At 38.0% G+C, this 22,008-nt stretch overlaps 1 long non-coding RNA gene across 1 annotated transcript in view; it reads right to left on the reverse strand.

Moving 5' to 3' along the window:
* The window catches only part of LOC142356245 (uncharacterized), a 33,006-nt gene extending 11,937 nt beyond the window's left edge, over positions 1-21,069 (reverse strand). Inside the window, exons 1-2 of the long non-coding RNA XR_012761385.1 lie at positions 20,893-21,069; positions 20,104-20,361 (exon numbers count right to left, since the gene is read on the reverse strand). This is a non-coding gene — a long non-coding RNA (uncharacterized LOC142356245). The remainder of the gene's footprint in view (positions 1-20,103; positions 20,362-20,892) is intronic.
* Between the last annotated feature and the right edge of the window lie 939 nt (positions 21,070-22,008).

A 22,008-nucleotide genomic window follows, 5' to 3' on the forward strand; every position in this document is an offset into this window, starting at 1 on the left:
CTAGGTTGAAAAGCGATTTATGTTGAAACACTATATAGCGCGTTTTTGAGCGCGAAATTTGACAACGTATCGAGTACTTTTTTTGTATACCACCTAGGTCAAAAACTCTTTCCCCCTCAGACTGTTTTCGGACAGTGACACTCCTCCCTAGACCCTCAATTCATTTGATTAAGTCCTTGACAAGGTTGAAAAGCGATTTATGTTGAAACACTATATAGCGAGTTTTTGAGCGCGAAATTTGACAACGTATCAAGTACTTTTTTCGTATACCACCTAGGTCAAAAATTCTTTCCCTCTCAGACTGTACTCGGACAGTGACACTCCTCACTAGACCGTCAAGTCAATTGAATAAGTGCTTGACTAGGTTGAAAAGCGATTTATGTTGAAACACTATATAGAGCTTTTTGAGCGCGAAATTTGACAACGTATCAAGTACTCTTTTCGTATACCACCTAGGTCAAAAATTCTTTCCCCCTCAGACTGTACTCGGACAGTGATACTCCTCCCTAGACACTCAATTCATTTGAATAAGTCCTTGACCAGGTTGAAAAGCGATTTATGTTGAAACACTATATAGCGAGTTTTTGAGCGCGAAATTTGACAACGTATCAAGTACTCTTTTCGTATACCACCTAGGTCAAAAATTCTTTCCCCCTCAGACTGTACTTGGACAGTGACACTCCTCCCTAGACCCTCAATTCACTTGAATAAGTCCTTGACCAGGTTGAAAAGCGATTTATGTTGAAACACTATATAGCGAGTTTTTGAGCGCGAAATTTGACAACGTATCAAGTTCTTTTTTCGTATACCACCTAGGTCAAAAATTCTTTCCCCCTCAGACTGTACTCGGACAGTGACACTCCTCCCTAGACCCTCAATTCATTTGAATAAGTCCTTGACTAGGTTGAAAAGCGATTTATGTTGAAACACTATATAGCGCGTTTTTGAGCGCGAAATTTGACAACGTACCAAGTACTTTTTTCGTATACAACCTAGGTCAAAAATTCTTTCCCCCTCAGACTGTACTCGGACAGTGACACTCCACCCTAGACCCTCAATTCATTTGAATAAGTCCTTGACTAGGTTGAAAAGCGATTTATGTTGAAACACTATATAGCGCGTTTTTGAGCGCGAAATTTGACAACGTACCAAGTACTTTTTTCGTATACAACCTAGGTCAAAAATTCTTTCCCCCTCAGACTGTACTCGGACAGTGACACTCCTCCCTATACCCTCAATTCATTTGAATAAGTCCTTGACTAGGTTGAAAAGCGATTTATGTTGAAACACTATATAGCGAGTTTTTGAGCGCGAAATTTGACAACGTATCAAGTACTTTTTTCGTATACCACCTAGATCAAAAATTCTTTCCCTCTCAGACTGTACTCGGACAGTGACACTCCTCACTAGACCGTCAAGTCAATTGAATAAGTGCTTGACTAGGTTGAAAAGCGATTTATGTTGAAACACTATATAGAGCGTTTTTGAGCGCGAAATTTGATAACGTATCAAGTACTCTTTTCGTATACCACCTAGGTCAAAAATTCTTTCCCCCTCAGACTGTACTCGGACAGTGACACTCCTCCCTAGACCCTCAATTCATTTGAATAAGTCCTTGACCAGGTTGAAAAGCGATTTATGTTGAAACACTATATAGCGAGTTTTTGAGCGCGAAATTTGACAACGTATCAAGTACTCTTTTCGTATACCACCTAGGTCAAAAATTCTTTCCCCCTCAGACTGTACTCGGACAGTGACACTCCTCCCTAGACCCTCAATTCATTTGAATAAGTCCTTGACTAGGTTGAAAAGCGATTTATGTTGAAACACTATATAGAGCGTTTTTGAGCGCGAAATTTGACAACGTACCAAGTACTTTTTTCGTATACCACCTAGGTCAAAAATTCTTTCCCTCTCAGACTGTACTTGGACAGTGACACTCCTCCCTAGACCCTCAATTCACTTGAATAAGTCCTTGACCAGGTTGAAAAGCGATTTATGTTGAAACACTATATAGCGAGTTTTTGAGCGCGAAATTTGACAACGTATCAAGTACTTTTTTCGTATACCACCTAGGTCAAAAATTCTTTCCCTCTCAGACTGTACTCGGACAGTGACACTCCTCACTAGACCGTCAAGTCAATTGAATAAGTGTTTGACTAGGTTGAAAAGCGATTTATGTTGAAACACTATATAGAGCGTTTTTGAGCGCGAAATTTGACAACGTATCAAGTACTCTTTTCGTATACCACCTAGGTCAAAAATTCTTTCCCCCTCAGACTGTACTCGGACAGTGACACTCCTCCCTAGACCCTCAATTCATTTGAATAAGTCCTTGACCAGGTTGAAAAGCGATTTATGTTGAAACACTATATAGCGAGTTTTTGAGCGCGAAATTTGACAACGTATCAAGTACTCTTTTCGTATACCACCTAGGTCAAAAATTCTTTCCCCCTCAGACTGTACTCGGACAGTGACACTCCTCCCTAGACCCTCAATTCATTTGACTAAGTCCTTGACCAGGTTGAAAAGCGATTTATGTTGAAACACTATATAGCGAGTTTTTGAGCGCAAAATTTGACAACGTATCAAGTTCTTTTTTCGTATACCACCTAGGTCAAAAATTCTTTCCCCCTCAGACTGTACTCGGACAGTGACACTCCTCCCTAGACCCTCAATTCATTTGAATAAGTCCCTGACTAGGTTGAAAAGCGATTTATGTTGAAACACTATATAGCGCGTTTTTGAGCGCGAAATTTGACAACGTACCAAGTACTTTTTTCGTATACAACCTAGGTCAAAAATTCTTTCCCCCTCAGACTGTACTCGGACAGTGACACTCCTCCCTAGACCCTCAATTCATTTGAATAAGTCCTTGACTAGGTTGAAAAGCGATTTATGTTGAAACACTATATAGCGCGTTTTTGAGCGCGAAATTTGACAACGTACCAAGTACTTTTTTCGTATACAACCTAGGTCAAAAATTCTTTCCCCCTCAGACTATACTCGGACAGTGACACTCCTCCCTAGACCCTCAATTCATTTGAATAAGTCCTTGACTAGGTTGAAAAGCGATTTATGTTGAAACACTATATAGCGCGTTTTTGAGCGCGAAATTTGACAACGTATCGAGTACGTTTTTTGTATACCACCTAGGTCAAAAACTCTTTCCCCCTCAGACTGTTCTCGGACAGTGACACTCCTCCCTAGACCCTCAATTCATTTGATTAAGTCCTTGACAAGGTTGAAAAGCGATTTATGTTGAAACACTATATAGCGAGTTTTTGAGCGCGAAATTTGACAACGTATCAAGTACTCTTTTCGTATACCACCTAGGTCAAAAATTCTTTCCTTCTCAGACAGTACTCGGACAGTGACACTCCTCACTAGACCGTCAAGTCAATTGAATAAGTGCTTGACTAGGTTGAAAAGCGATTTATGTTGAAACACTATATAGAGCGTTTTTGAGCGCGAAATTTGACAACGTATCAAGTACTCTTTTCGTATACCACCTAGGTCAAAAATTCTTTCCCCCTCAGACTGTACTCGGACAGTGACACTCCTCCCTAGACCCTCAATTAATTTGAATAAGTCCTTGACTAGGTTGAAAAGCGATTTATGTTGAAACACTATATAGCGCGTTTTTGAGCGCGAAGTTTGACAACGTACCAAGTACTTTTTTCGTATACAACCTAGGTCAAAAATTCTTTCCCCCTCAGACTGTACTCGGACAGTGACACTCCTCCCTAGACCCTCAATTCATTTGAATAAGTCCTTGACTAGGTTGAAAAGCGATTTATGTTGAAACACTATATAGAGCGTTTTTGAGCGCGAAATTTGACAACGTACCAAGTACTTTTTTCGTATACCACCTAGGTCAAAAATTCTTTCCCTCTCAGACTGTACTTGGACAGTGACACTCCTCCCTAGACCCTCAATTCACTTGAATAAGTCCTTGACCAGGTTGAAAAGCGATTTATGTTGAAACACTATATAGCGAGTTTTTGAGCGCGAAATTTGACAACGTATCAAGTACTTTTTTCGTATACCACCTAGGTCAAAAATTCTTTCCCTCTCAGACTGTACTCGGACAGTGACACTCCTCACTAGACCGTCAAGTCAATTGAATAAGTGTTTGACTAGGTTGAAAAGCGATTTATGTTGAAACACTATATAGAGCGTTTTTGAGCGCGAAATTTGACAACGTATCAAGTACTCTTTTCGTATACCACCTAGGTCAAAAATTCTTTCCCCCTCAGACTGTACTCGGACAGTGACACTCCTCCCTAGACCCTCAATTCATTTGAATAAGTCCTTGACCAGGTTGAAAAGCGATTTATGTTGAAACACTATATAGCGAGTTTTTGAGCGCGAAATTTGACAACGTATCAAGTACTCTTTTCGTATACCACCTAGGTCAAAAATTCTTTCCCCCTCAGACTGTACTCGGACAGTGACACTCCTCCCTAGACCCTCAATTCATTTGACTAAGTCCTTGACCAGGTTGAAAAGCGATTTATGTTGAAACACTATATAGCGAGTTTTTGAGCGCAAAATTTGACAACGTATCAAGTTCTTTTTTCGTATACCACCTAGGTCAAAAATTCTTTCCCCCTCAGACTGTACTCGGACAGTGACACTCCTCCCTAGACCCTCAATTCATTTGAATAAGTCCTTGACTAGGTTGAAAAGCGATTTATGTTGAAACACTATATAGCGCGTTTTTGAGCGCGAAATTTGACAACGTACCAAGTACTTTTTTCGTATACAACCTAGGTCAAAAATTCTTTCCCCCTCAGACTGTACTCGGACAGTGACACTCCTCCCTAGACCCTCAATTCATTTGAATAAGTCCTTGACTAGGTTGAAAAGCGATTTATGTTGAAACACTATATAGCGCGTTTTTGAGCGCGAAATTTGACAACGTACCAAGTACTTTTTTCGTATACAACCTAGGTCAAAAATTCTTTCCCCCTCAGACTATACTCGGACAGTGACACTCCTCCCTAGACCCTCAATTCATTTGAATAAGTCCTTGACTAGGTTGAAAAGCGATTTATGTTGAAACACTATATAGCGCGTTTTTGAGCGCGAAATTTGACAACGTATCGAGTACGTTTTTTGTATACCACCTAGGTCAAAAACTCTTTCCCCCTCAGACTGTTCTCGGACAGTGACACTCCTCCCTAGACCCTCAATTCATTTGATTAAGTCCTTGACAAGGTTGAAAAGCGATTTATGTTGAAACACTATATAGCGAGTTTTTGAGCGCGAAATTTGACAACGTATCAAGTACTCTTTTCGTATACCACCTAGGTCAAAAATTCTTTCCCTCTCAGACTGTACTCGGACAGTGACACTCCTCACTAGACCGTCAAGTCAATTGAATAAGTGCTTGACTAGGTTGAAAAGCGATTTATGTTGAAACACTATATAGAGCGTTTTTGAGCGCGAAATTTGACAACGTATCAAGTACTCTTTTCGTATACCACCTAGGTCAAAAATTCTTTCCCCCTCAGACTGTACTCGGACAGTGACACTCCTCCCTAGACCCTCAATTCATTTGAATAAGTCCTTGACTAGGTTGAAAAGCGATTTATGTTGAAACACTATATAGCGCGTTTTTGAGCGCGAAGTTTGACAACGTACCAAGTACTTTTTTCGTATACAACCTAGGTCAAAAATTCTTTCCCCCTCAGACTGTACTCGGACAGTGACACTCCTCCCTAGACCCTCAATTCATTTGAATAAGTCCTTGACTAGGTTGAAAAGCGATTTATGTTGAAACACTATATAGCGCGTTTTTGAGCGCGAAATTTGACAACGTATCGAGTACTTTTTTTGTAAACCACCTAGGTCAAAAACTCTTTCCCCCTCAGACTGTTCTCGGACAGTGACACTCCTCCCTAGACCCTCAATTCATTTGATTAAGTCCTTGACAAGGTTGAAAAGCGATTTATGTTGAAACACTATAGAGCGCGTTTTTGAGCGCGAAATTTGACAACGTACCAAGTACTTTTTTCGTATACAACCTAGGTCAAAAATTCTTTCCCCCTCAGACTGTACTCGGACAGTGACACTCCTCCCTCGACCCTCAATTCATTTGAATAAGTCCTTGACTAGGTTGAAAAGCGATTTATGTTGAAACACTATATAGCGCGTTTTTGACCGCGAAATTTGACAACGTACCAAGTACTTTTTTCGTATACAACCTAGGTCAAAAATTCTTTCCCCCTCAGACTGTACTCGGACAGTGACACTCCTCCCTAGACCCTCAATTCATTTGAATAAGTCCTTGACTAGGTTGAAAAGCGATTTAGGTTGAAACACTATATAGCGCGTTTTTGAGCGCGAAATTTGACAACGTATCGAGTACTTTCTTTGTATACCACCTAGGTCAAAAACTCTTTCCCCCTCAGACTGTTCTCGGACAGTGACACTCCTCCCTAGACCCTCAATTCATTTGATTAAGTCCTTGACAAGGTTGAAAAGCGATTTATGTTGAAACACTATATAGCGAGTTTTTGAGCGCGAAATTTGACAACGTATCAAGTACTCTTTTCGTATACCACCTAGGTCAAAAATTCTTTCCCTCTCAGACTGTACTCGGACAGTGACACTCCTCACTAGACGGTCAAGTCAATTGAATAAGTGCTTGACTAGGTTGAAAAGCGATTTATGTTGAAACACTATATAGAGCGTTTTTGAGCGCGAAATTTGACAACGTATCAAGTACTCTTTTCGTATACCACCTAGGTCAAAAATTCTTTCCCCCTCAGACTGTACTCGGACAGTGACACTCCTCCCTAGACCCTCAATTCATTTGAATAAGTCCTTGACTAGGTTGAAAAGCGATTTATGTTGAAACACTATATAGCGCGTTTTTGAGCGCGAAATTTGACAACGTACCAAGTACTTTTTTCGTATACAACCTAGGTCAAAAATTCTTTCCCCCTCAGACTGTACTCGGACAGTGACACTCCTCCCTAGACCCTCAATTCATTTGAATAAGTCCTTGACTAGTTTGAAAAGCGATTTATGTTGAAACACTATACAGCGCGTTTTTGAGCGCGAAATTTGACAACGTAACGAGTACGTTTTTTGTATACCACCTTGGTCAAAAACTCTTTCCCCCTCAGACTGTTCTCGGACAGTGACACTCCTCCCTAGACCCTCAATTCATTTGATTAAGTCCTTGACAAGGTTGAAAAGCGATTTATGTTGAAACACTATATAGCGAGTTTTTGAGCGCGAAATTTGACAACGTATCAAGTACTCTTTTCGTATACCACCTAGGTCAAAAATTCTTTCCCTCTCAGACTGTACTCGGACAGTGACAATCCTCACTAGACCGTCAAGTCAATTGAATAAGTGCTTGACTAGGTTGAAAAGCGATTTATGTTGAAACAATATATAGAGCGTTTTTGAGCGCGAAATTTGACAACGTATCGAGTACGTTTTTTGTATACCACCTAGGTCAAAAACTCTTTCCCCCTCAGACTGTTCTCGGACAGTGACACTCCTCCCTAGACCCTCAATTCATTTGATTAAGTCCTTGACAAGGTTGAAAAGCGATTTATGTTGAAACACTATATAGCGAGTTTTTGAGCGCGAAATTTGACAACGTATCAAGTACTCTTTTCGTATACCACCTAGGTCAAAAATTCTTTCCCTCTCAGACTGTACTCGGACAGTGACACTCCTCACTAGACCGTCAAGTCAATTGAATAAGTGCTTGACTAGGTTGAAAAGCGATTTATGTTGAAACAATATATAGAGCGTTTTTGAGCGCGAAATTTGACAACGTATCAAGTACTCTTTTCGTATACCACCTAGGTCAAAAATTCTTTCCCCCTCAGACTGTACTCGGACAGTGACACTCCTCCCTAGACCCTCAATTCATTTGAATAAGTCCTTGACTAGGTTGAAAAGCGATTTATGTTGAAACACTATATAGCGCGTTTTTGAGCGCGAAGTTTGACAACGTACCAAGTACTTTTTTCGTATACAACCTAGGTCAAAAATTCTTTCCCCCTCAGACTGTACTCGGACAGTGACACTCCTCCCTAGACCCTCAATTCATTTGAATAAGTCCTTGACCAGGTTGAAAAGCGATTTAAGTTGAAACACTATAAAGAGCGTTTTTTTTAGCGCGAAATTTGACAACGTATCAAGTACTCTTTTCGTATACCACCTAGGTCAAAAATTTTTTCCCCCTCAGACTGTACTCGGACAGTGACACTCCTCCCTAGAACCTCAATTCATTTGAATAAGTCCTTGACCAGGTTGAAAAGCGATTTATGTTGAAACACTATATAGCGAGTTTTTGAGCGCGAAATTTGACAACGTATCAAGTACTCTTTTCCTATACCACCTAGGTCAAAAATTCTTTCCCCCTCAGACTGTACTCGGACAGTGACACTCCTCCATAGACCCTCAATTCATTTGAATAAGTCCTTGACCAGGTTGAAAAGCGATTTAAGTTGAAACACTATATAGCGAGTTTTTGAGCGCGAAATTTGACAACGTATCAAGTACTCTTTTCGTATACCACCTAGGTCAAAAATTCTTTCCCTCTCAGACTGTACTCAGACAGTGACACTCCTCACTAGACCCTCAAGTCATTTGAATAAGTCCTTGACTAGGTTGAAAAGCGATTTATGTTGAAACACTATATAGAGCGTTTTTTTTAGCGCGAAATTTGACAACGTATCAAGTACTCTTTTCGTATACCACCTAGGTCAAAAATTCTTTCCCCCTCAGACTGTACTCGGACATTGACACTCCTCCCTAGACCCTCAATTCATTTGAATAAGTCCTTGACCAGGTTGAAAAGCGATTTATGTTGAAACACTATATAGCGAGTTTTTGAGCGCGAAATTTGACAACGTATCAAGTACTCTTTTCCTATACCACCTAGGTCAAAAATTCTTTCCCCCTCAGACTGTACTCGGACAGTGACACTCCTCCCTAGACCCTCAATTCATTTGAATAAGTCCTTGACCAGGTTGAAAAGCGATTTAAGTTGAAACACTATATAGCGAGTTTTTGAGCGCGAAATTTGACAACGTATCAAGTACTTTTTTCGCATACCACCTAGGTCAAAAATTCTTTCCCTCTCGGACTGTACTCGGACAGTGACACTCCTCACAAGACCCTCAAGTCATTTGAATAAGTGCTTGACTAGGTTGAAAAGCGATTTATGTTGAAACACTATATAGAGCGTTTTTGAGCGCGAAATTTGACAACGTATCAAGTACTCTTTTCGTATACCACCTAGGTCAAAAATTCTTTCCCTCTCAGACTTTACTCGGACAGTGACACTCCTCACTAGACCCTCAAGTCATTTGAATAAGTCCTTGACTAGGTTGAAAAGCGATTTATGTTGAAACACTATATAGCGAGTTTTTGAGCGCGAAATTTGACAACGTATCAAGTACTCTTTTCCTATACCACCTAGGTCAAAAATTCTTTCCCCCTCAGACTGTACTCGGACAGTGACACTCCTCCCTAGACCCTCAATTCATTTGAATAAGTCCTTGACTAGGTTGAAAAGCGATTTATGTTGAAACACGATATAGAGCGTTTTTGAGCGCGAAATTTGACAACGTATCAAGTACTCTTTTCGTATACCACCTAGGTCAAAAATTCTTTCCCTCTCAGACTGTACTCGGACAGTGACACTCCTCACTAGACCCTCAAGTCATTTGAATAAGTCCTTGACTAGGTTGAAAAGCGATCTATGTTGAAACACTATATAGAGCGTTTTTTTAGCGCGAAATTTGACAACGTATCAAGTACTCTTTTCGTATACCACCTAGGTCAAAAATTCTTTCCCCCTCAGACTGTACTCGGACAGTGACACTCCTCCCTAGACCCTCAATTCATTTGAATAAGTCCTTGACCAGGTTGAAAAGCGATTTAAGTTGAAACACTATATAGCGAGTTTTTGAGCGCGAAATTTGACAACGTATCAAGTACTTTTTTCGTATACCACCTAGGTCAAAAATTATTTCCCTCTCGGACTGTACTCGGACAGTGACACTCCTCACTAGACCCTCAAGTCATTTGAATAAGTGCTTGACTAGGTTGAAAAGCGATTTATGTTGAAACACTATATAGAGCGTTTTTGAGCGCGAAATTTGACAACGTATCAAGTACTCTTTTCGTATACCACCTAGGTCAAAAATTCTTTCACTCTCAGACTGTACCCGGACAGTGACACTCCTCACTAGACCCTCAAGTCATTTGAATAAGTCCTTGACTAGGTTGAAAAGCGATTTATGTTGAAACAGTATATAGCGAGCTTTTGAGCGCGAAATTTGACAACGTATCAAGTACTCTTTTCCTATACCACCTAGGTCAAAAATTCTTTCCCCCTCAGACTGTACTCGGACAGTGACACTCCTCCCTAGACCCTCAATTCATTTGAATAAGTTCTTCACTGGGTTGAAAAGCGATTTATGTTGAAACACCATATAGCGAGTTTTTGAGCGCGAAATTTGACAACGTATCAAGTACTTTTTTCGTATACCACCTAGGTCAAAAATTATTTCCCTCTCAGACTGTACTCGGACAGTGACACTCCTCACTAGACCCTCAAGTCATTTGAATAAGTCCTTGACTAGGTTGAAAAGCGATTTATGTTAAAACAGTATATAGCGAGCTTTTGAGCGCGAAATTTGACAACGTATCAAGTACTCTTTTCCTATACCACCTAGGTCAAAAATTCTTTCCCCCTCAGACTGTACTCGGACAGTGACACTCCTCACTAGACCCTCAAGTCATTTGAATAAGTCCTTGACTAGGTTGAAAAGCGATTTATGTTGAAACAGTATATAGCGAGCTTTTGAGCGCGAAATTTGACAACGTATCAAGTACTCTTTTCCTATACCACCTAGGTCAAAAATTCTTTCCCCCTCAGACTGTACTCGGACAGTGACACTCCTCCCTAGACCCTCAATTCATTTGAATAAGTCCTTCACTGGGTTGAAAAGCGATTTATGTTGAAACACCATATAGCGAGTTTTTGAGCGCGAAATTTGACAACGTATCAAGTACTTTTTTCTTATACCACCTAGATCCACAATTAGCCCTCCAGTAGAACGTACTAGGACTATGACACTCCTCCCTAGACCCTCAATTCATTTGAATAAGTCCTTGACCAGGTTGAAAAGCGATTTAAGTTGAAACACTATATAGCGAGTTTTTGAGCGCGAAATTTGACAACGTATCAAGTACTTTTTTCGTATACCACCTAGGTCAAAAATTCTTTCCCTCTCGGACTGTACTCGGACAGTGACACTCCTCACTAGACCCTCAAGTCATTTGAATAAGTCCTTGACTAGGTTGAAAAGCGATTTATGTTGAAACAGTATATAGCGAGCTTTTGAGCGCGAAATTTGACAACGTATCAAGTACTCTTTTCCTATACCACCTAGGTCAAAAATTCTTTCCCCCTCAGACTGTACTCGGACAGTGACACTCCTCCCTAGACCCTCAATTCATTTGAATAAGTCCTTCACTGGGTTGAAAAGCGATTTATGTTGAAACACCATATAGCGAGTTTTTGAGCGCGAAATTTGACAACGTATCAAGTACTTTTTTCTTATACCACCTAGATCCACAATTAGCCCTCCAGTAGAACGTACTAGGACTATGACACTCCTCCCTAGACCCTCAATTCATTTGAATAAGTCCTTGACCAGGTTGAAAAGCGATTTAAGTTGAAACACTATATAGCGAGTTTTTGAGCGCGAAATTTGACAACGTATCAAGTACTTTTTTCGTATACCACCTAGGTCAAAAATTCTTTCCCTCTCGGACTGTACTCGGACAGTGACACTCCTCACTAGACCCTCAAGTCATTTGAATAAGTCCTTGACTAGGTTGAAAAGCGATTTATGTTGAAACACTATATAGAGCGTTTTTGAGCGCAAAATTTGACAACGTATCAAGTACTCTTTTCGTATACAACCTAAGTCAAAAATTCTTTCCCCCTCAGACTGTACTCGGACAGTGACACTCCTCCCTAGACCCTCAATTCATTTGAATAAGTCCTTGACTAGGTTGAAAAGCGATTTATGTTGAAACACTATATAGAGCGTTTTTGAGCGCGAAATTTGACAACGTATCAAGTACTCTTTTCGTATACCACCTAGGTCAAAAATTCTTTCCCTCTCAGACTGTACTCGGACAGTGACACTCCTCACTAGACCCTGAAGTCATTTGAATAAGTCCTTGACTAGGTTGAAAAGCGATCTATGTTGAAACACTATATAGAGCGTTTTTTTTTAGCGCGAAATTTGACAACGTATCAAGTACTCTTTTCGTATACCACCTAGGTCAAAAATTCTTTCCCCCTCAGACTGTACTCGGACAGTGACACTCCTCCCTAGACCCTCAATTCATTTGAATAAGTCCTTGACCAGGTTGAAAAGCGATTTAAGTTGAAACACTATATAGCGAGTTTTTGAGCGCGAAATTTGACAACGTATCAAGTACTTTTTTCGTATACCACCTAGGTCAAAAATTCTTTCCCTCTCGGACTGTACTCGGACAGTGACACTCCTCACTAGACCCTCAAGTCATTTGAATAAGTGCTTGACTAGGTTGAAAAGCGATTTATGTTGAAACACTATATAGAGCGTTTTTGAGCGCGAAATTTGACAACGTATCAAGTACTCTTTTCGTATACCACCTAGGTCAAAAATTCTTTCCCTCTCAGACTGTACTCGGACAGTGACACTCCTCACTAGACCCTCAAGTCATTTGAATAAGTCCTTGACTAGGTTGAAAAGCGATCTATGTTGAAACACTATATAGAGCGGTTTTTTTTAGCGCGAAATTTGACAACGTATCAAGTACTCTTTTCGTATACCACCTAGGTCAAAAATTCTTTCCCCCTCAGACTGTACTCGGACAGTGACACTCCTCCCTAGACCCTCAATTCATTTGAATAAGTCCTTGACAAGGTTGAAAAGCGATTTATGTTGAAACACTATATAGCGAGTTTTTGAGCGCGAAATTTGACAACGTATCAAGTACTTTTTTCGTATACTACCTAGGTCAAAAATTCTTTCCCTCTCAGACTGTACTCGGACAGTGACACTCCTCACTAGACCGTCAAGTCATTTGAATAAGTGCTTGACTAGGTTGAAAAGCGATTTATGTTGAAACACTATATAGAGCGTTTTTGAGCGCGAAATTTGACAACGTATCAAGTACTCTTTTCGTATACCACCTAGGTCAAAAATTCTTTCCCTCTCAGACTGTACTCGGACAGTGACACTCCTCCCTAGACCCTCAATTCATTTGAATAAGTGCTTGACTAGGTTGAAAAGCGATTTATGTTGAAACACTATATAGAGCGTTTTAGAGCGCAAAATTTCACAACGTATCAAGTACTCTTTTCGTATACCACCTAGGTCAAAAATTCTTTCCCCCTCAGACTGTACTCGGACAGTGACACTCCTCCCTAGACCCTCAATTCATTTGAATAAGTCCTTGACAAGGTTGAAAAGCGATTTATGTTGAAACACTATATAGCGCGTTTTTGAGCCAGACACAACTACGAGTACTACTACTACGTAGCACTACTACTAGTACTACTACTACACCAGACCGACCAAATACAACAGACTAGACTACCAGACCACAGATCATCGATCTATAAGAAATTTAGCGCTTCTACACCAGAAGCAACTACTACTACTACTACACCAGACCGACCACACTATTGGTCCGTTCCCCCAAATTTTTGGGTGACAGCACAAGCCAAATTAAACGTCTAGAACATTCTGTGCTCAGCACATTACCTTGTGAGCTCAACTACTAAAAACCTTTGCCTTGCTATGGGAGTACAACACTTTGCACTCCAACTCATAAAAAAATACGCTTCTAAAGCAAAAATAGGCCTATTTTCCGATTAAGAGGTGTAATATTTGAAGTTAACTCACGTATCACGATGCGTTTCTGTGTTGCACAATTTGAGGAGAACTTGTTTGACCAGTTTCAGTCAATTATTTTACAATCAATCTGAAATAATTAAGTTTTTGAAGTACAAACATGAAGCGTACCCAGTCACTAATAAGTAAAAATGACCGTATGTTTCAAGGCCAATTTCTCAAAAACGACTGAAAGAAATTACACCAAATTTACAGGAATTAAAGTACGGCTCATGGTGAGTTCAAATCAACAAACAGATCCAAAATCGGTTTGCACTACGACGAGTTATTAGCGAAACTAAGTGCGGAACCAAAGTCCAAAATTGACCCAAAACGACTGACGTTTCGCTAAAATACACATTAATTTCTCAATAACGCCTGAACGAAATTACACGAAATTTACAGGAGTTAAAGTACGGCTCATGGTGAGTTCAAATCAGCAAACAGATCCAAAATCGGTTCACTCTACGAGGAGATATTTTAAAATTAAGGTACCGTACCAATGACCAATATGGGACCTGGTCCGACCACAGTTCGCTATAAAAATCATTAAAATTTCGGAATAATGAATAATAAAAACATATACACATACTCTCCACTAACACACGAATCTGAAACACTAAAAATTGTAGTCTAAATCAAGATATAACAAGTTAAATAACGTACTCAAGGTAGTGCTTCTCTCCTCAGGAGGTAAAACTGGGGTCAACTTTCCTGGCCAATTTCTCAAAAACGGCTGAACAAAAACAAACGCCCTTAGTACCAATTGTAGCACTGCTTGAGACACGCGTCATATTAAAAAATGAGCCCAATCGGTGCACTCATCAAGGAGTTATAGCAAAAAATAGGTACCGTACCAAATGACCTTAGAGGAGGGATGCACCACCTTCAGAGCTAAAATTGAACATCTGAACATCATAAAACGCTATATAAAGTATACATATTCAGAATCTACGTTAGACGGGCTATTCAAAACAGTATAATTTATACCAGAAGTGACGAAATTCAAAGTGACCAGACCCTGACACAGTCCTGTCAAACGCTTCTAGAGGTAAAATCAAGGGCATTTTTACTGGCCAATTTCTCTAAAACGGCCGAACAAAAAAAAACCCCTTAGTACAGTTTGTAGCACTGCTTGAGATACGCATCATATTAAAAAATGAGCCCAATCGGTACGTTCTTCGAGGAGTTATAGCAATTATAAGGTACCGTACCAAATGACCAAAAAGCGAGGTGACCTGACTTCAGAGCTAAAATTTGACATAAAAATGTGTCAAACAAATTACAAATAATAGCTAGAAAGCTTTGTCATAATATAAGGAAGCTAACGAACCAATAAACAAGCTTTAAATCGATTTATGACAGAGCTTCAAGGTGGTGTCAAGGTGGTGTCGGATGGTGTCAACTGCTTCTGGGGCTAAAATCGAGGTCAAGTTTACTAGCCAATTTCTCTAAAACGGCGGAACAAAAATAAACCCCCTTATTACAGATTGTAGCACTGCTTGAGATACGCATCATATTTAAAAATGAGCCCGATCGGTACATTCTTCGAGGAGTTATAGCAATTATAAGGTACCGTACCAAATGACCAAAAAAGCGAGGTGACCGCCATTCAGAGCCAAAATTGACAACCTCAACTACAGAAAATACCATATAAAATATATATGAGGAGACTCCCCACTAACTGGGGATTCTAAAACACTAACACTTGCTGGGTAAATCGCGTGTTTTTTTGTACCGAAATTTGGGTCACCCATAATAGCCCGAAAATTCGAACTATTTCAACTTTGAACATTAATAACTATTTGATTAGGCCGATTTGGGAAACCAACCAAATACTGCAAGCAAGAGGGGTTCAGTGCTAACAAAATGCGACCACTCCCGTTTAATTTGGTCCAGTACTTCAGCAGATATTAACAAAATACTGTTCTGTACCCCATTTTTTGGGCTAAAATCGAAGCCCAAGATCTCTGGAACCGACGTAAAACAACGTGAAACAGCGTTCCCGGCGTATTTCTGGGTGTATTTCTGGTCCACTTGCACGTTCTAGGTCACGGCAAACCTTCATGGTGAGGTGGGAAAAAATTTCCCACCTCACCATGAAGGTTATGATGTTTTGTGTGTTTTGACATAAAACAACATCCACAAAAATTTGATGAAATCGTGAAAACAGAAAATTTGTTGAATTGCTAAAAAACTATTGATTCAAATAGCTTCATGGACCCGACACTAGCGTAAATAACACAATTTGCAAGAAACAACAACCCTCATTACAACAAAAACCACATAAATTCATAATAACGCTTAAAATCATATATTTTTTAAGTTTACACCCTAATTATTATTTGCACAGGCCGACACAAAAAAAAGACTGCAAAAGGCTAGCAGGAACAGATCAATAGAAACAAAATGCCACCTCGTTTGTTGAATTTGATTCAGTACTTTAGGAGATATCGATAAACAATAAACTGTAACCGGACATTCGGTATCTGAAAAGACAAGAAATTAAAGAGAATCAATGCAAAATGTCCATCAAAAACCTAATAAAACCTGTTCTATGATTGAAATAGCTCCAGGGACTCAACAAACGGGCAAATAACACAATTTTTAAGTAATAACAACGCTCATTACGAGAACGACTACATCATTTCAAAAAACGTTTAAAATTTTTTTTTTTTCAAATTTATACCTTAATAACTTTTTGATCAGTTTGATTTAAAAAATCAACTAACTGGGCAAGAAAGAACAGTTTAGCAACAACAAAATGCTTCTTCACAATCTAAATTTGATACAGTGATTTAGAAGATATCAATAAAAGTAAAAAACATTAAGTTCCTTTCTCAATGCTATAAAACAAGTTCTTTCCGCCAACTTTTTGATTAGGCTGACTTGAGAAACCAATAAACACCGCAAACACCGCAGGGGTAGTAGAACAAACAAAATGCGACTATGACTGGCTGAATTGGCAGAGTAGTTCAGATAACAATTGTCACAAACAAAAAACGTGCCCTCAAAAATGCAATTTACACTTCAAATTTTTCAAAGTTAAACATTTATATATTTTTGAGTAGGCCGACTTGAGAAACCAATAAACACTGCTATCAAGGGGAGTTCAGGACCAACAAAATGTGACTATGCCCGGTCAAATTGACATAGTATTTCAGGGAAAAAATTTCAGAAACAACAAACATGCCCTCAAAAATGTAATTTTTACCTCAATTTTTTCAAAGTTAAACATTATTAACTTTTTGATTAGGCCGACTTGAGAAACCAATAGACACCGCAAACAAGGGGGAGTAGAACAAACAAAATGCGACTATGCCTGGCTGAATTGGCAGAGTAATTCAGATAAAAATCGTCACAACCAAAAAACGTGCCCTCAAAAATGCAATTTACACTTCAAATTTTTCAAAGTTAAAACTTTATAACTTTTTGAGTAGGCCGACTTGAGAAACAAATAAAGACTGCTATCAAGGGGAGTTCAGGGAGTTCAGGAGCAACACATTGCGACTATGCCTGGTCAAATTGACATAGTACGTCAGGGAAAAATTTTCAGAAACAACAAACATGCCCTCAAAAATGTAATTTTTATTTAAATTTTTTAAAAGTTAAACATTATTAACTTTTTGATTAGGCCGACTTGAGAAACCAATAGACACCGCAATGAAAGGAAGTTAAAGAGCAACAAAATGCGACTATGCGCGGCCAAATTGGCAGAGCTGTTCGGGAAAAATAGTCAGAAACAGTAAGAGTGCCCTCAAAAATGTAATTTTTACTTCTATTTTTTCAAAGTTAAAAATTAATAATTTTTGATTAGGGCGACTTGAGAAACCACTGAACACTGCAGGCAATGGAAGTTTAGGGCCAGCAAAAGCGACAATGCCCACCCAATTTGGTACAGTAGTTTCAGAGAAATTGTCAGAAACATGAAGCGTACCCCGATTTTCGGGTTATTGTGAGACCTCGATTTCTCGCAAAGTCGCGCAAAACGACCGAATACGTCGCCCCATAGAAAATTCTGAACGCAATTCAAGTACACTCCGTAACTACTGAACACCCAAAATCTCTAGTGTGAAGTGGGAAAAAAATCCCACCACGCCATAAAGGCCAGGGTGTTTTGTGTGTTTTGACAATAAAAACTCAAACAAGAGCTTCAAGTTTTCGCAAAAATGAAAAATTGTTTAATCGCCAAAATCAAAGTATTGTATAAACTTCATCATTCCAAACAAAAGCCTAAATATTACAATTTGCAAGTAACAAGACCCCAAATTAGAAGAATAACAACATCAAAACTCAAAAACGTTTTGAAACATTATTTTTTTTTATTTTTCTTAGAATTACAGCCTAATAACCTTCTGAGATGGACAATTTCCGTAACAAATTAACTATTGGAGAGAAGAAGAACAACTATTCAACAAAACGGAACTATGTTCGTCTAACTTGGCACAGTAATTTGGCAGAAATCATTAGAAACGTGAAGCGTGCCCCGATTTTTCTGCTAAAAAAAGTATAGTTTTCGCAAAAAAATTCGGGAAAGCGACACAAATCTGTCCCTCCAACATAATTCATGACAGAAAATTAAAAAAAATAAACGCATTTTTACCTTTGCGGACGCTGAAGACTCATTCCACGAAGTAAGAACCATTTCCTACCTCGTATTTTGTGTTTTGACCAAAAATGAACCAAAAAAGAATTTCATAATTTCACGAAAATTGAAAACCTATTGAATTCCAAAAACTAGGGATTCCAAAAGCTTCATGAACCCAAAAAAAGACTAATTAACACAATTCCCAAGTAACTATAACACAAATAAAAGAAAAACTACGTCAATACTAAAAAAAACATTTCAAAGATTATTTTTTAATTTTTTTTAAACCTAAAGCTTATTAAAATTCTGAGTTGGCCCATTGACAAAAAACCAATTCAAATTTGTTGTCACAAAGAACGTATAGTCAACCAAACGCGACTACGCCCGTCTAAATTGGCTCAGTAGTTTAGGAGAAATCATCAAAAACGCCAAGCGGGCCACGAATTTTTTGCTAATAATACTTTATTAACATAAATACTTAACTCAAAACCTAGCAAACTGACTTAAACCTAGTATGTTTCTTCATTGCTATGAGATTTTTTAAGGATTGGTTGGACTAAAGTATACAGCTTTGTAGAATTAATTTTTTGTGATACTTTAGGAAATATAAGTTATAAAAAAATCAGAGTTTTGTTTTCTCTTTGAACTAAATAAAAAACATTAGTTAGCATACGATCAACGACGAAGTTAACGTTTGAGTTACCAAAAAATTGAGTCTGACTTTCTGTATGATGAGCCTAAACTATAATTGGAAAGAAAGATGACCAAAAAATGAGGCTTCAAAAACTTATCAGATCTTTTCGAATGAAATAACTTCAAGGACATTAACACCAATAACTATCAACTTAAGGGCCCAAATAGGTTCACATAAATCTCATGAGGAAGTTAATTGAAATTAACAATGAGCAGAATATTTTTTCCAACTACATAAAGATCCTCAATTACCGATAGGATCGGTAACAAAATATTCCAACTGGTTGTTTCTTTATAAATAACTTATTTGATTAAAAATGAGAGGAAGACTGAAAGTGTTTGATTTCGTCATTTTCTAGAGTAGGTTAATTAATCTTAAAATAGACGAATTTGGTTGACGATGGTGTCTCTAGTTTTTTTGTCGAAAATTTATTTTTGAATTCAAAATCTTGCAAGAAATTTGCAAGATTCTTGCAAGATTTCACATTCAAAAGGCGTTCACGGAAAAAGTCAAATAGGTTCAGTTCTGCTGATCAAACATTTTTAAATCAGTCATTTCATTTGGTTTTCAGTTAGTTTGAGCTACCAAAAATACAAACATAAAATTTTCAGAATTCAAAAACTTGCAAGATTCTTGCAAGATTCTTGCAAGATTTTGAATCCGGGCTAAAAAATTTTTTATTGAATTCGGTTTTGTAATTTGTTCAATAAACAATAATTTGCCTCAAAGATGTTTTCTACAACATTTGTAACCTGATTTATTTTTTTGGTTTGATTGATATCTTGCAAGATTCTTGCAAGAATCTTGCAAGTTTTGAATCAGCTTGCAAGATTCTTGCAAGTTTTAAATTCACTCATCACTAGGGCTGTCATTACCAATAATTTTCCACACATTCATAGAGATATCCTTGAATCCACTGACAATGGTACCCAGGGCTACAATCGCCGTCCCATTTACAAATGTTGTAAGTTTTCCTCTTCATTGAGTCCCTCTCGAAAACTGCTGCCCTGCTGGGGTACCCTCTTTCAGCCGGCCACTGTTCCCTCTGGAACCTTCTCCAGGGATATCCGGCCTGGATCACTACTGCAGCCAGAAAGAGAACCAAAGCAAACTGTCGTAGCATTTTTCACAGTCTAAAAAAATTATGAAGTATCTTGCAAAAAAATTATTAGTTTTGCATTAATATATAATTGTTAACTGGTTTTCGTTGTTCGTGAAAATCAGAGAACACTAGACATGGCAGAGCGCAAAAGACAGGATCCAATACCCAAAAAGCCTAATTAGTGGGTTTTAAACTTTATGAAGAGCTGAATGTGGATTTTTTCGTGGATCATGATTTGTTCAGTAGCATCGTGATATTTTACATTATAAATTACAGCACGGTTAAGGAAAAGAGTGGGAAAAATATAAAGAACTATAGTCACAACCGTAAAGACGAAAAATTTGTTTTTTTTTCAATAGGGATGAAGTTTTCTATTTTTGGCTGACAATTTTTTTTTGTCAGAATTGAGCTGTTTTAATTTTCAAAAATATAACTTTTTTCAATAATCTACCAGAGATATGTTATTTATATTTTAGCTGAAACCCAAATGTTATATTTTATTTGATTTTTATATTTCACTTGATGAAACCCAAATGTAACAAAGAAACTAGAAAAAACTTACAGAATTTAGTCGAGGAGTGAAGCTGGAGTAAATTTGAGCAACGTCAACGTCTGATGTTTTTGAAAAATGATGATTTGCTGTTTTTTGCTAGAATTTATAACAAGTTTTGGATTTTGCTTACTCATTTGACCTAATCTGATTGGCCAGTTTCAGTGCAGTACTGATTATAGAACTGAATTAAAGTTCATTGTCCAGCATTATGACCAAATTAATTGAACTTGTTTGGAACAAAATATAATTTTCGATTACTTTCGAACAGATATAATATAGTACTATATAAATTTATATAATAGTATTATATAATCTGCATTGCCAAAATGATTAGTTTTTCAAGCAAAAAAAAACTGTCAAAAAAGAACAGCCAGTTTATTAGTAGTTCAGGTAAAAATACTTTTTGTTATTAATAACTATTAACTTCAGGTAATAAAAACAAACTAAGTATACCAAAAGCAGCTATGCACTAGTTAATTGCATTTATGTATCTAGTTCATTTTACAGTTTGAACTCCAGAAATTCAATCAATTGTTGTTTTTTGAAATTTTCTGTACAATGTACATGAAACAACTTGTTTTGGAGTTCATTGACTCTCAGTAAATTTGCGAAAGAGAAAGAGAAGTAATTAGTTCACGTCGTTAAAATTCAAACTCCTCAAAAATGTTCTTCCAGAAGTATTTTTTTAATGAAACTGGATTGTTTGGCCAAAAGACAGTGAGGTATACAAGGAATGAACTTAGAAAGATAATTATTTAATTAAGGAAATCAAAATACGAATATCTAGCGAAAAATGAAATAAATTGGCAAATCAATTTTTGTGAGAAAAGGACATTGAATTAATATTATACTACTATATTTGATAGATTTTTTAAATGGTAGTTTGTAACCAAATGGTCTGCATTTATGTTCCACATTTTTGGAGTTGAGAAGGGAAGCTTTGTGCGAGAAAAAGTAAATGACTCATCATGAGTAAATTGTTAATAGTTTTTACCTATATTATTACGGAAAATAACTGCAATAAAACACTGCGTCTTTAAGAAGTGCTTACAAAAAAAGTAAAATTTTCATCCGTTTCTTTTTTTTAATTTCTTTTTCACTCTGCAGAGTTGCTCTTGTCCTAAA

The sequence above is a fragment of the Convolutriloba macropyga genome, unplaced genomic scaffold (assembly GCF_964194025.1).
Source record: "Convolutriloba macropyga unplaced genomic scaffold, txConMacr16.3 SCAFFOLD_487, whole genome shotgun sequence".
Classification (NCBI taxonomy): domain Eukaryota; kingdom Metazoa; phylum Xenacoelomorpha; order Acoela; family Convolutidae; genus Convolutriloba; species Convolutriloba macropyga.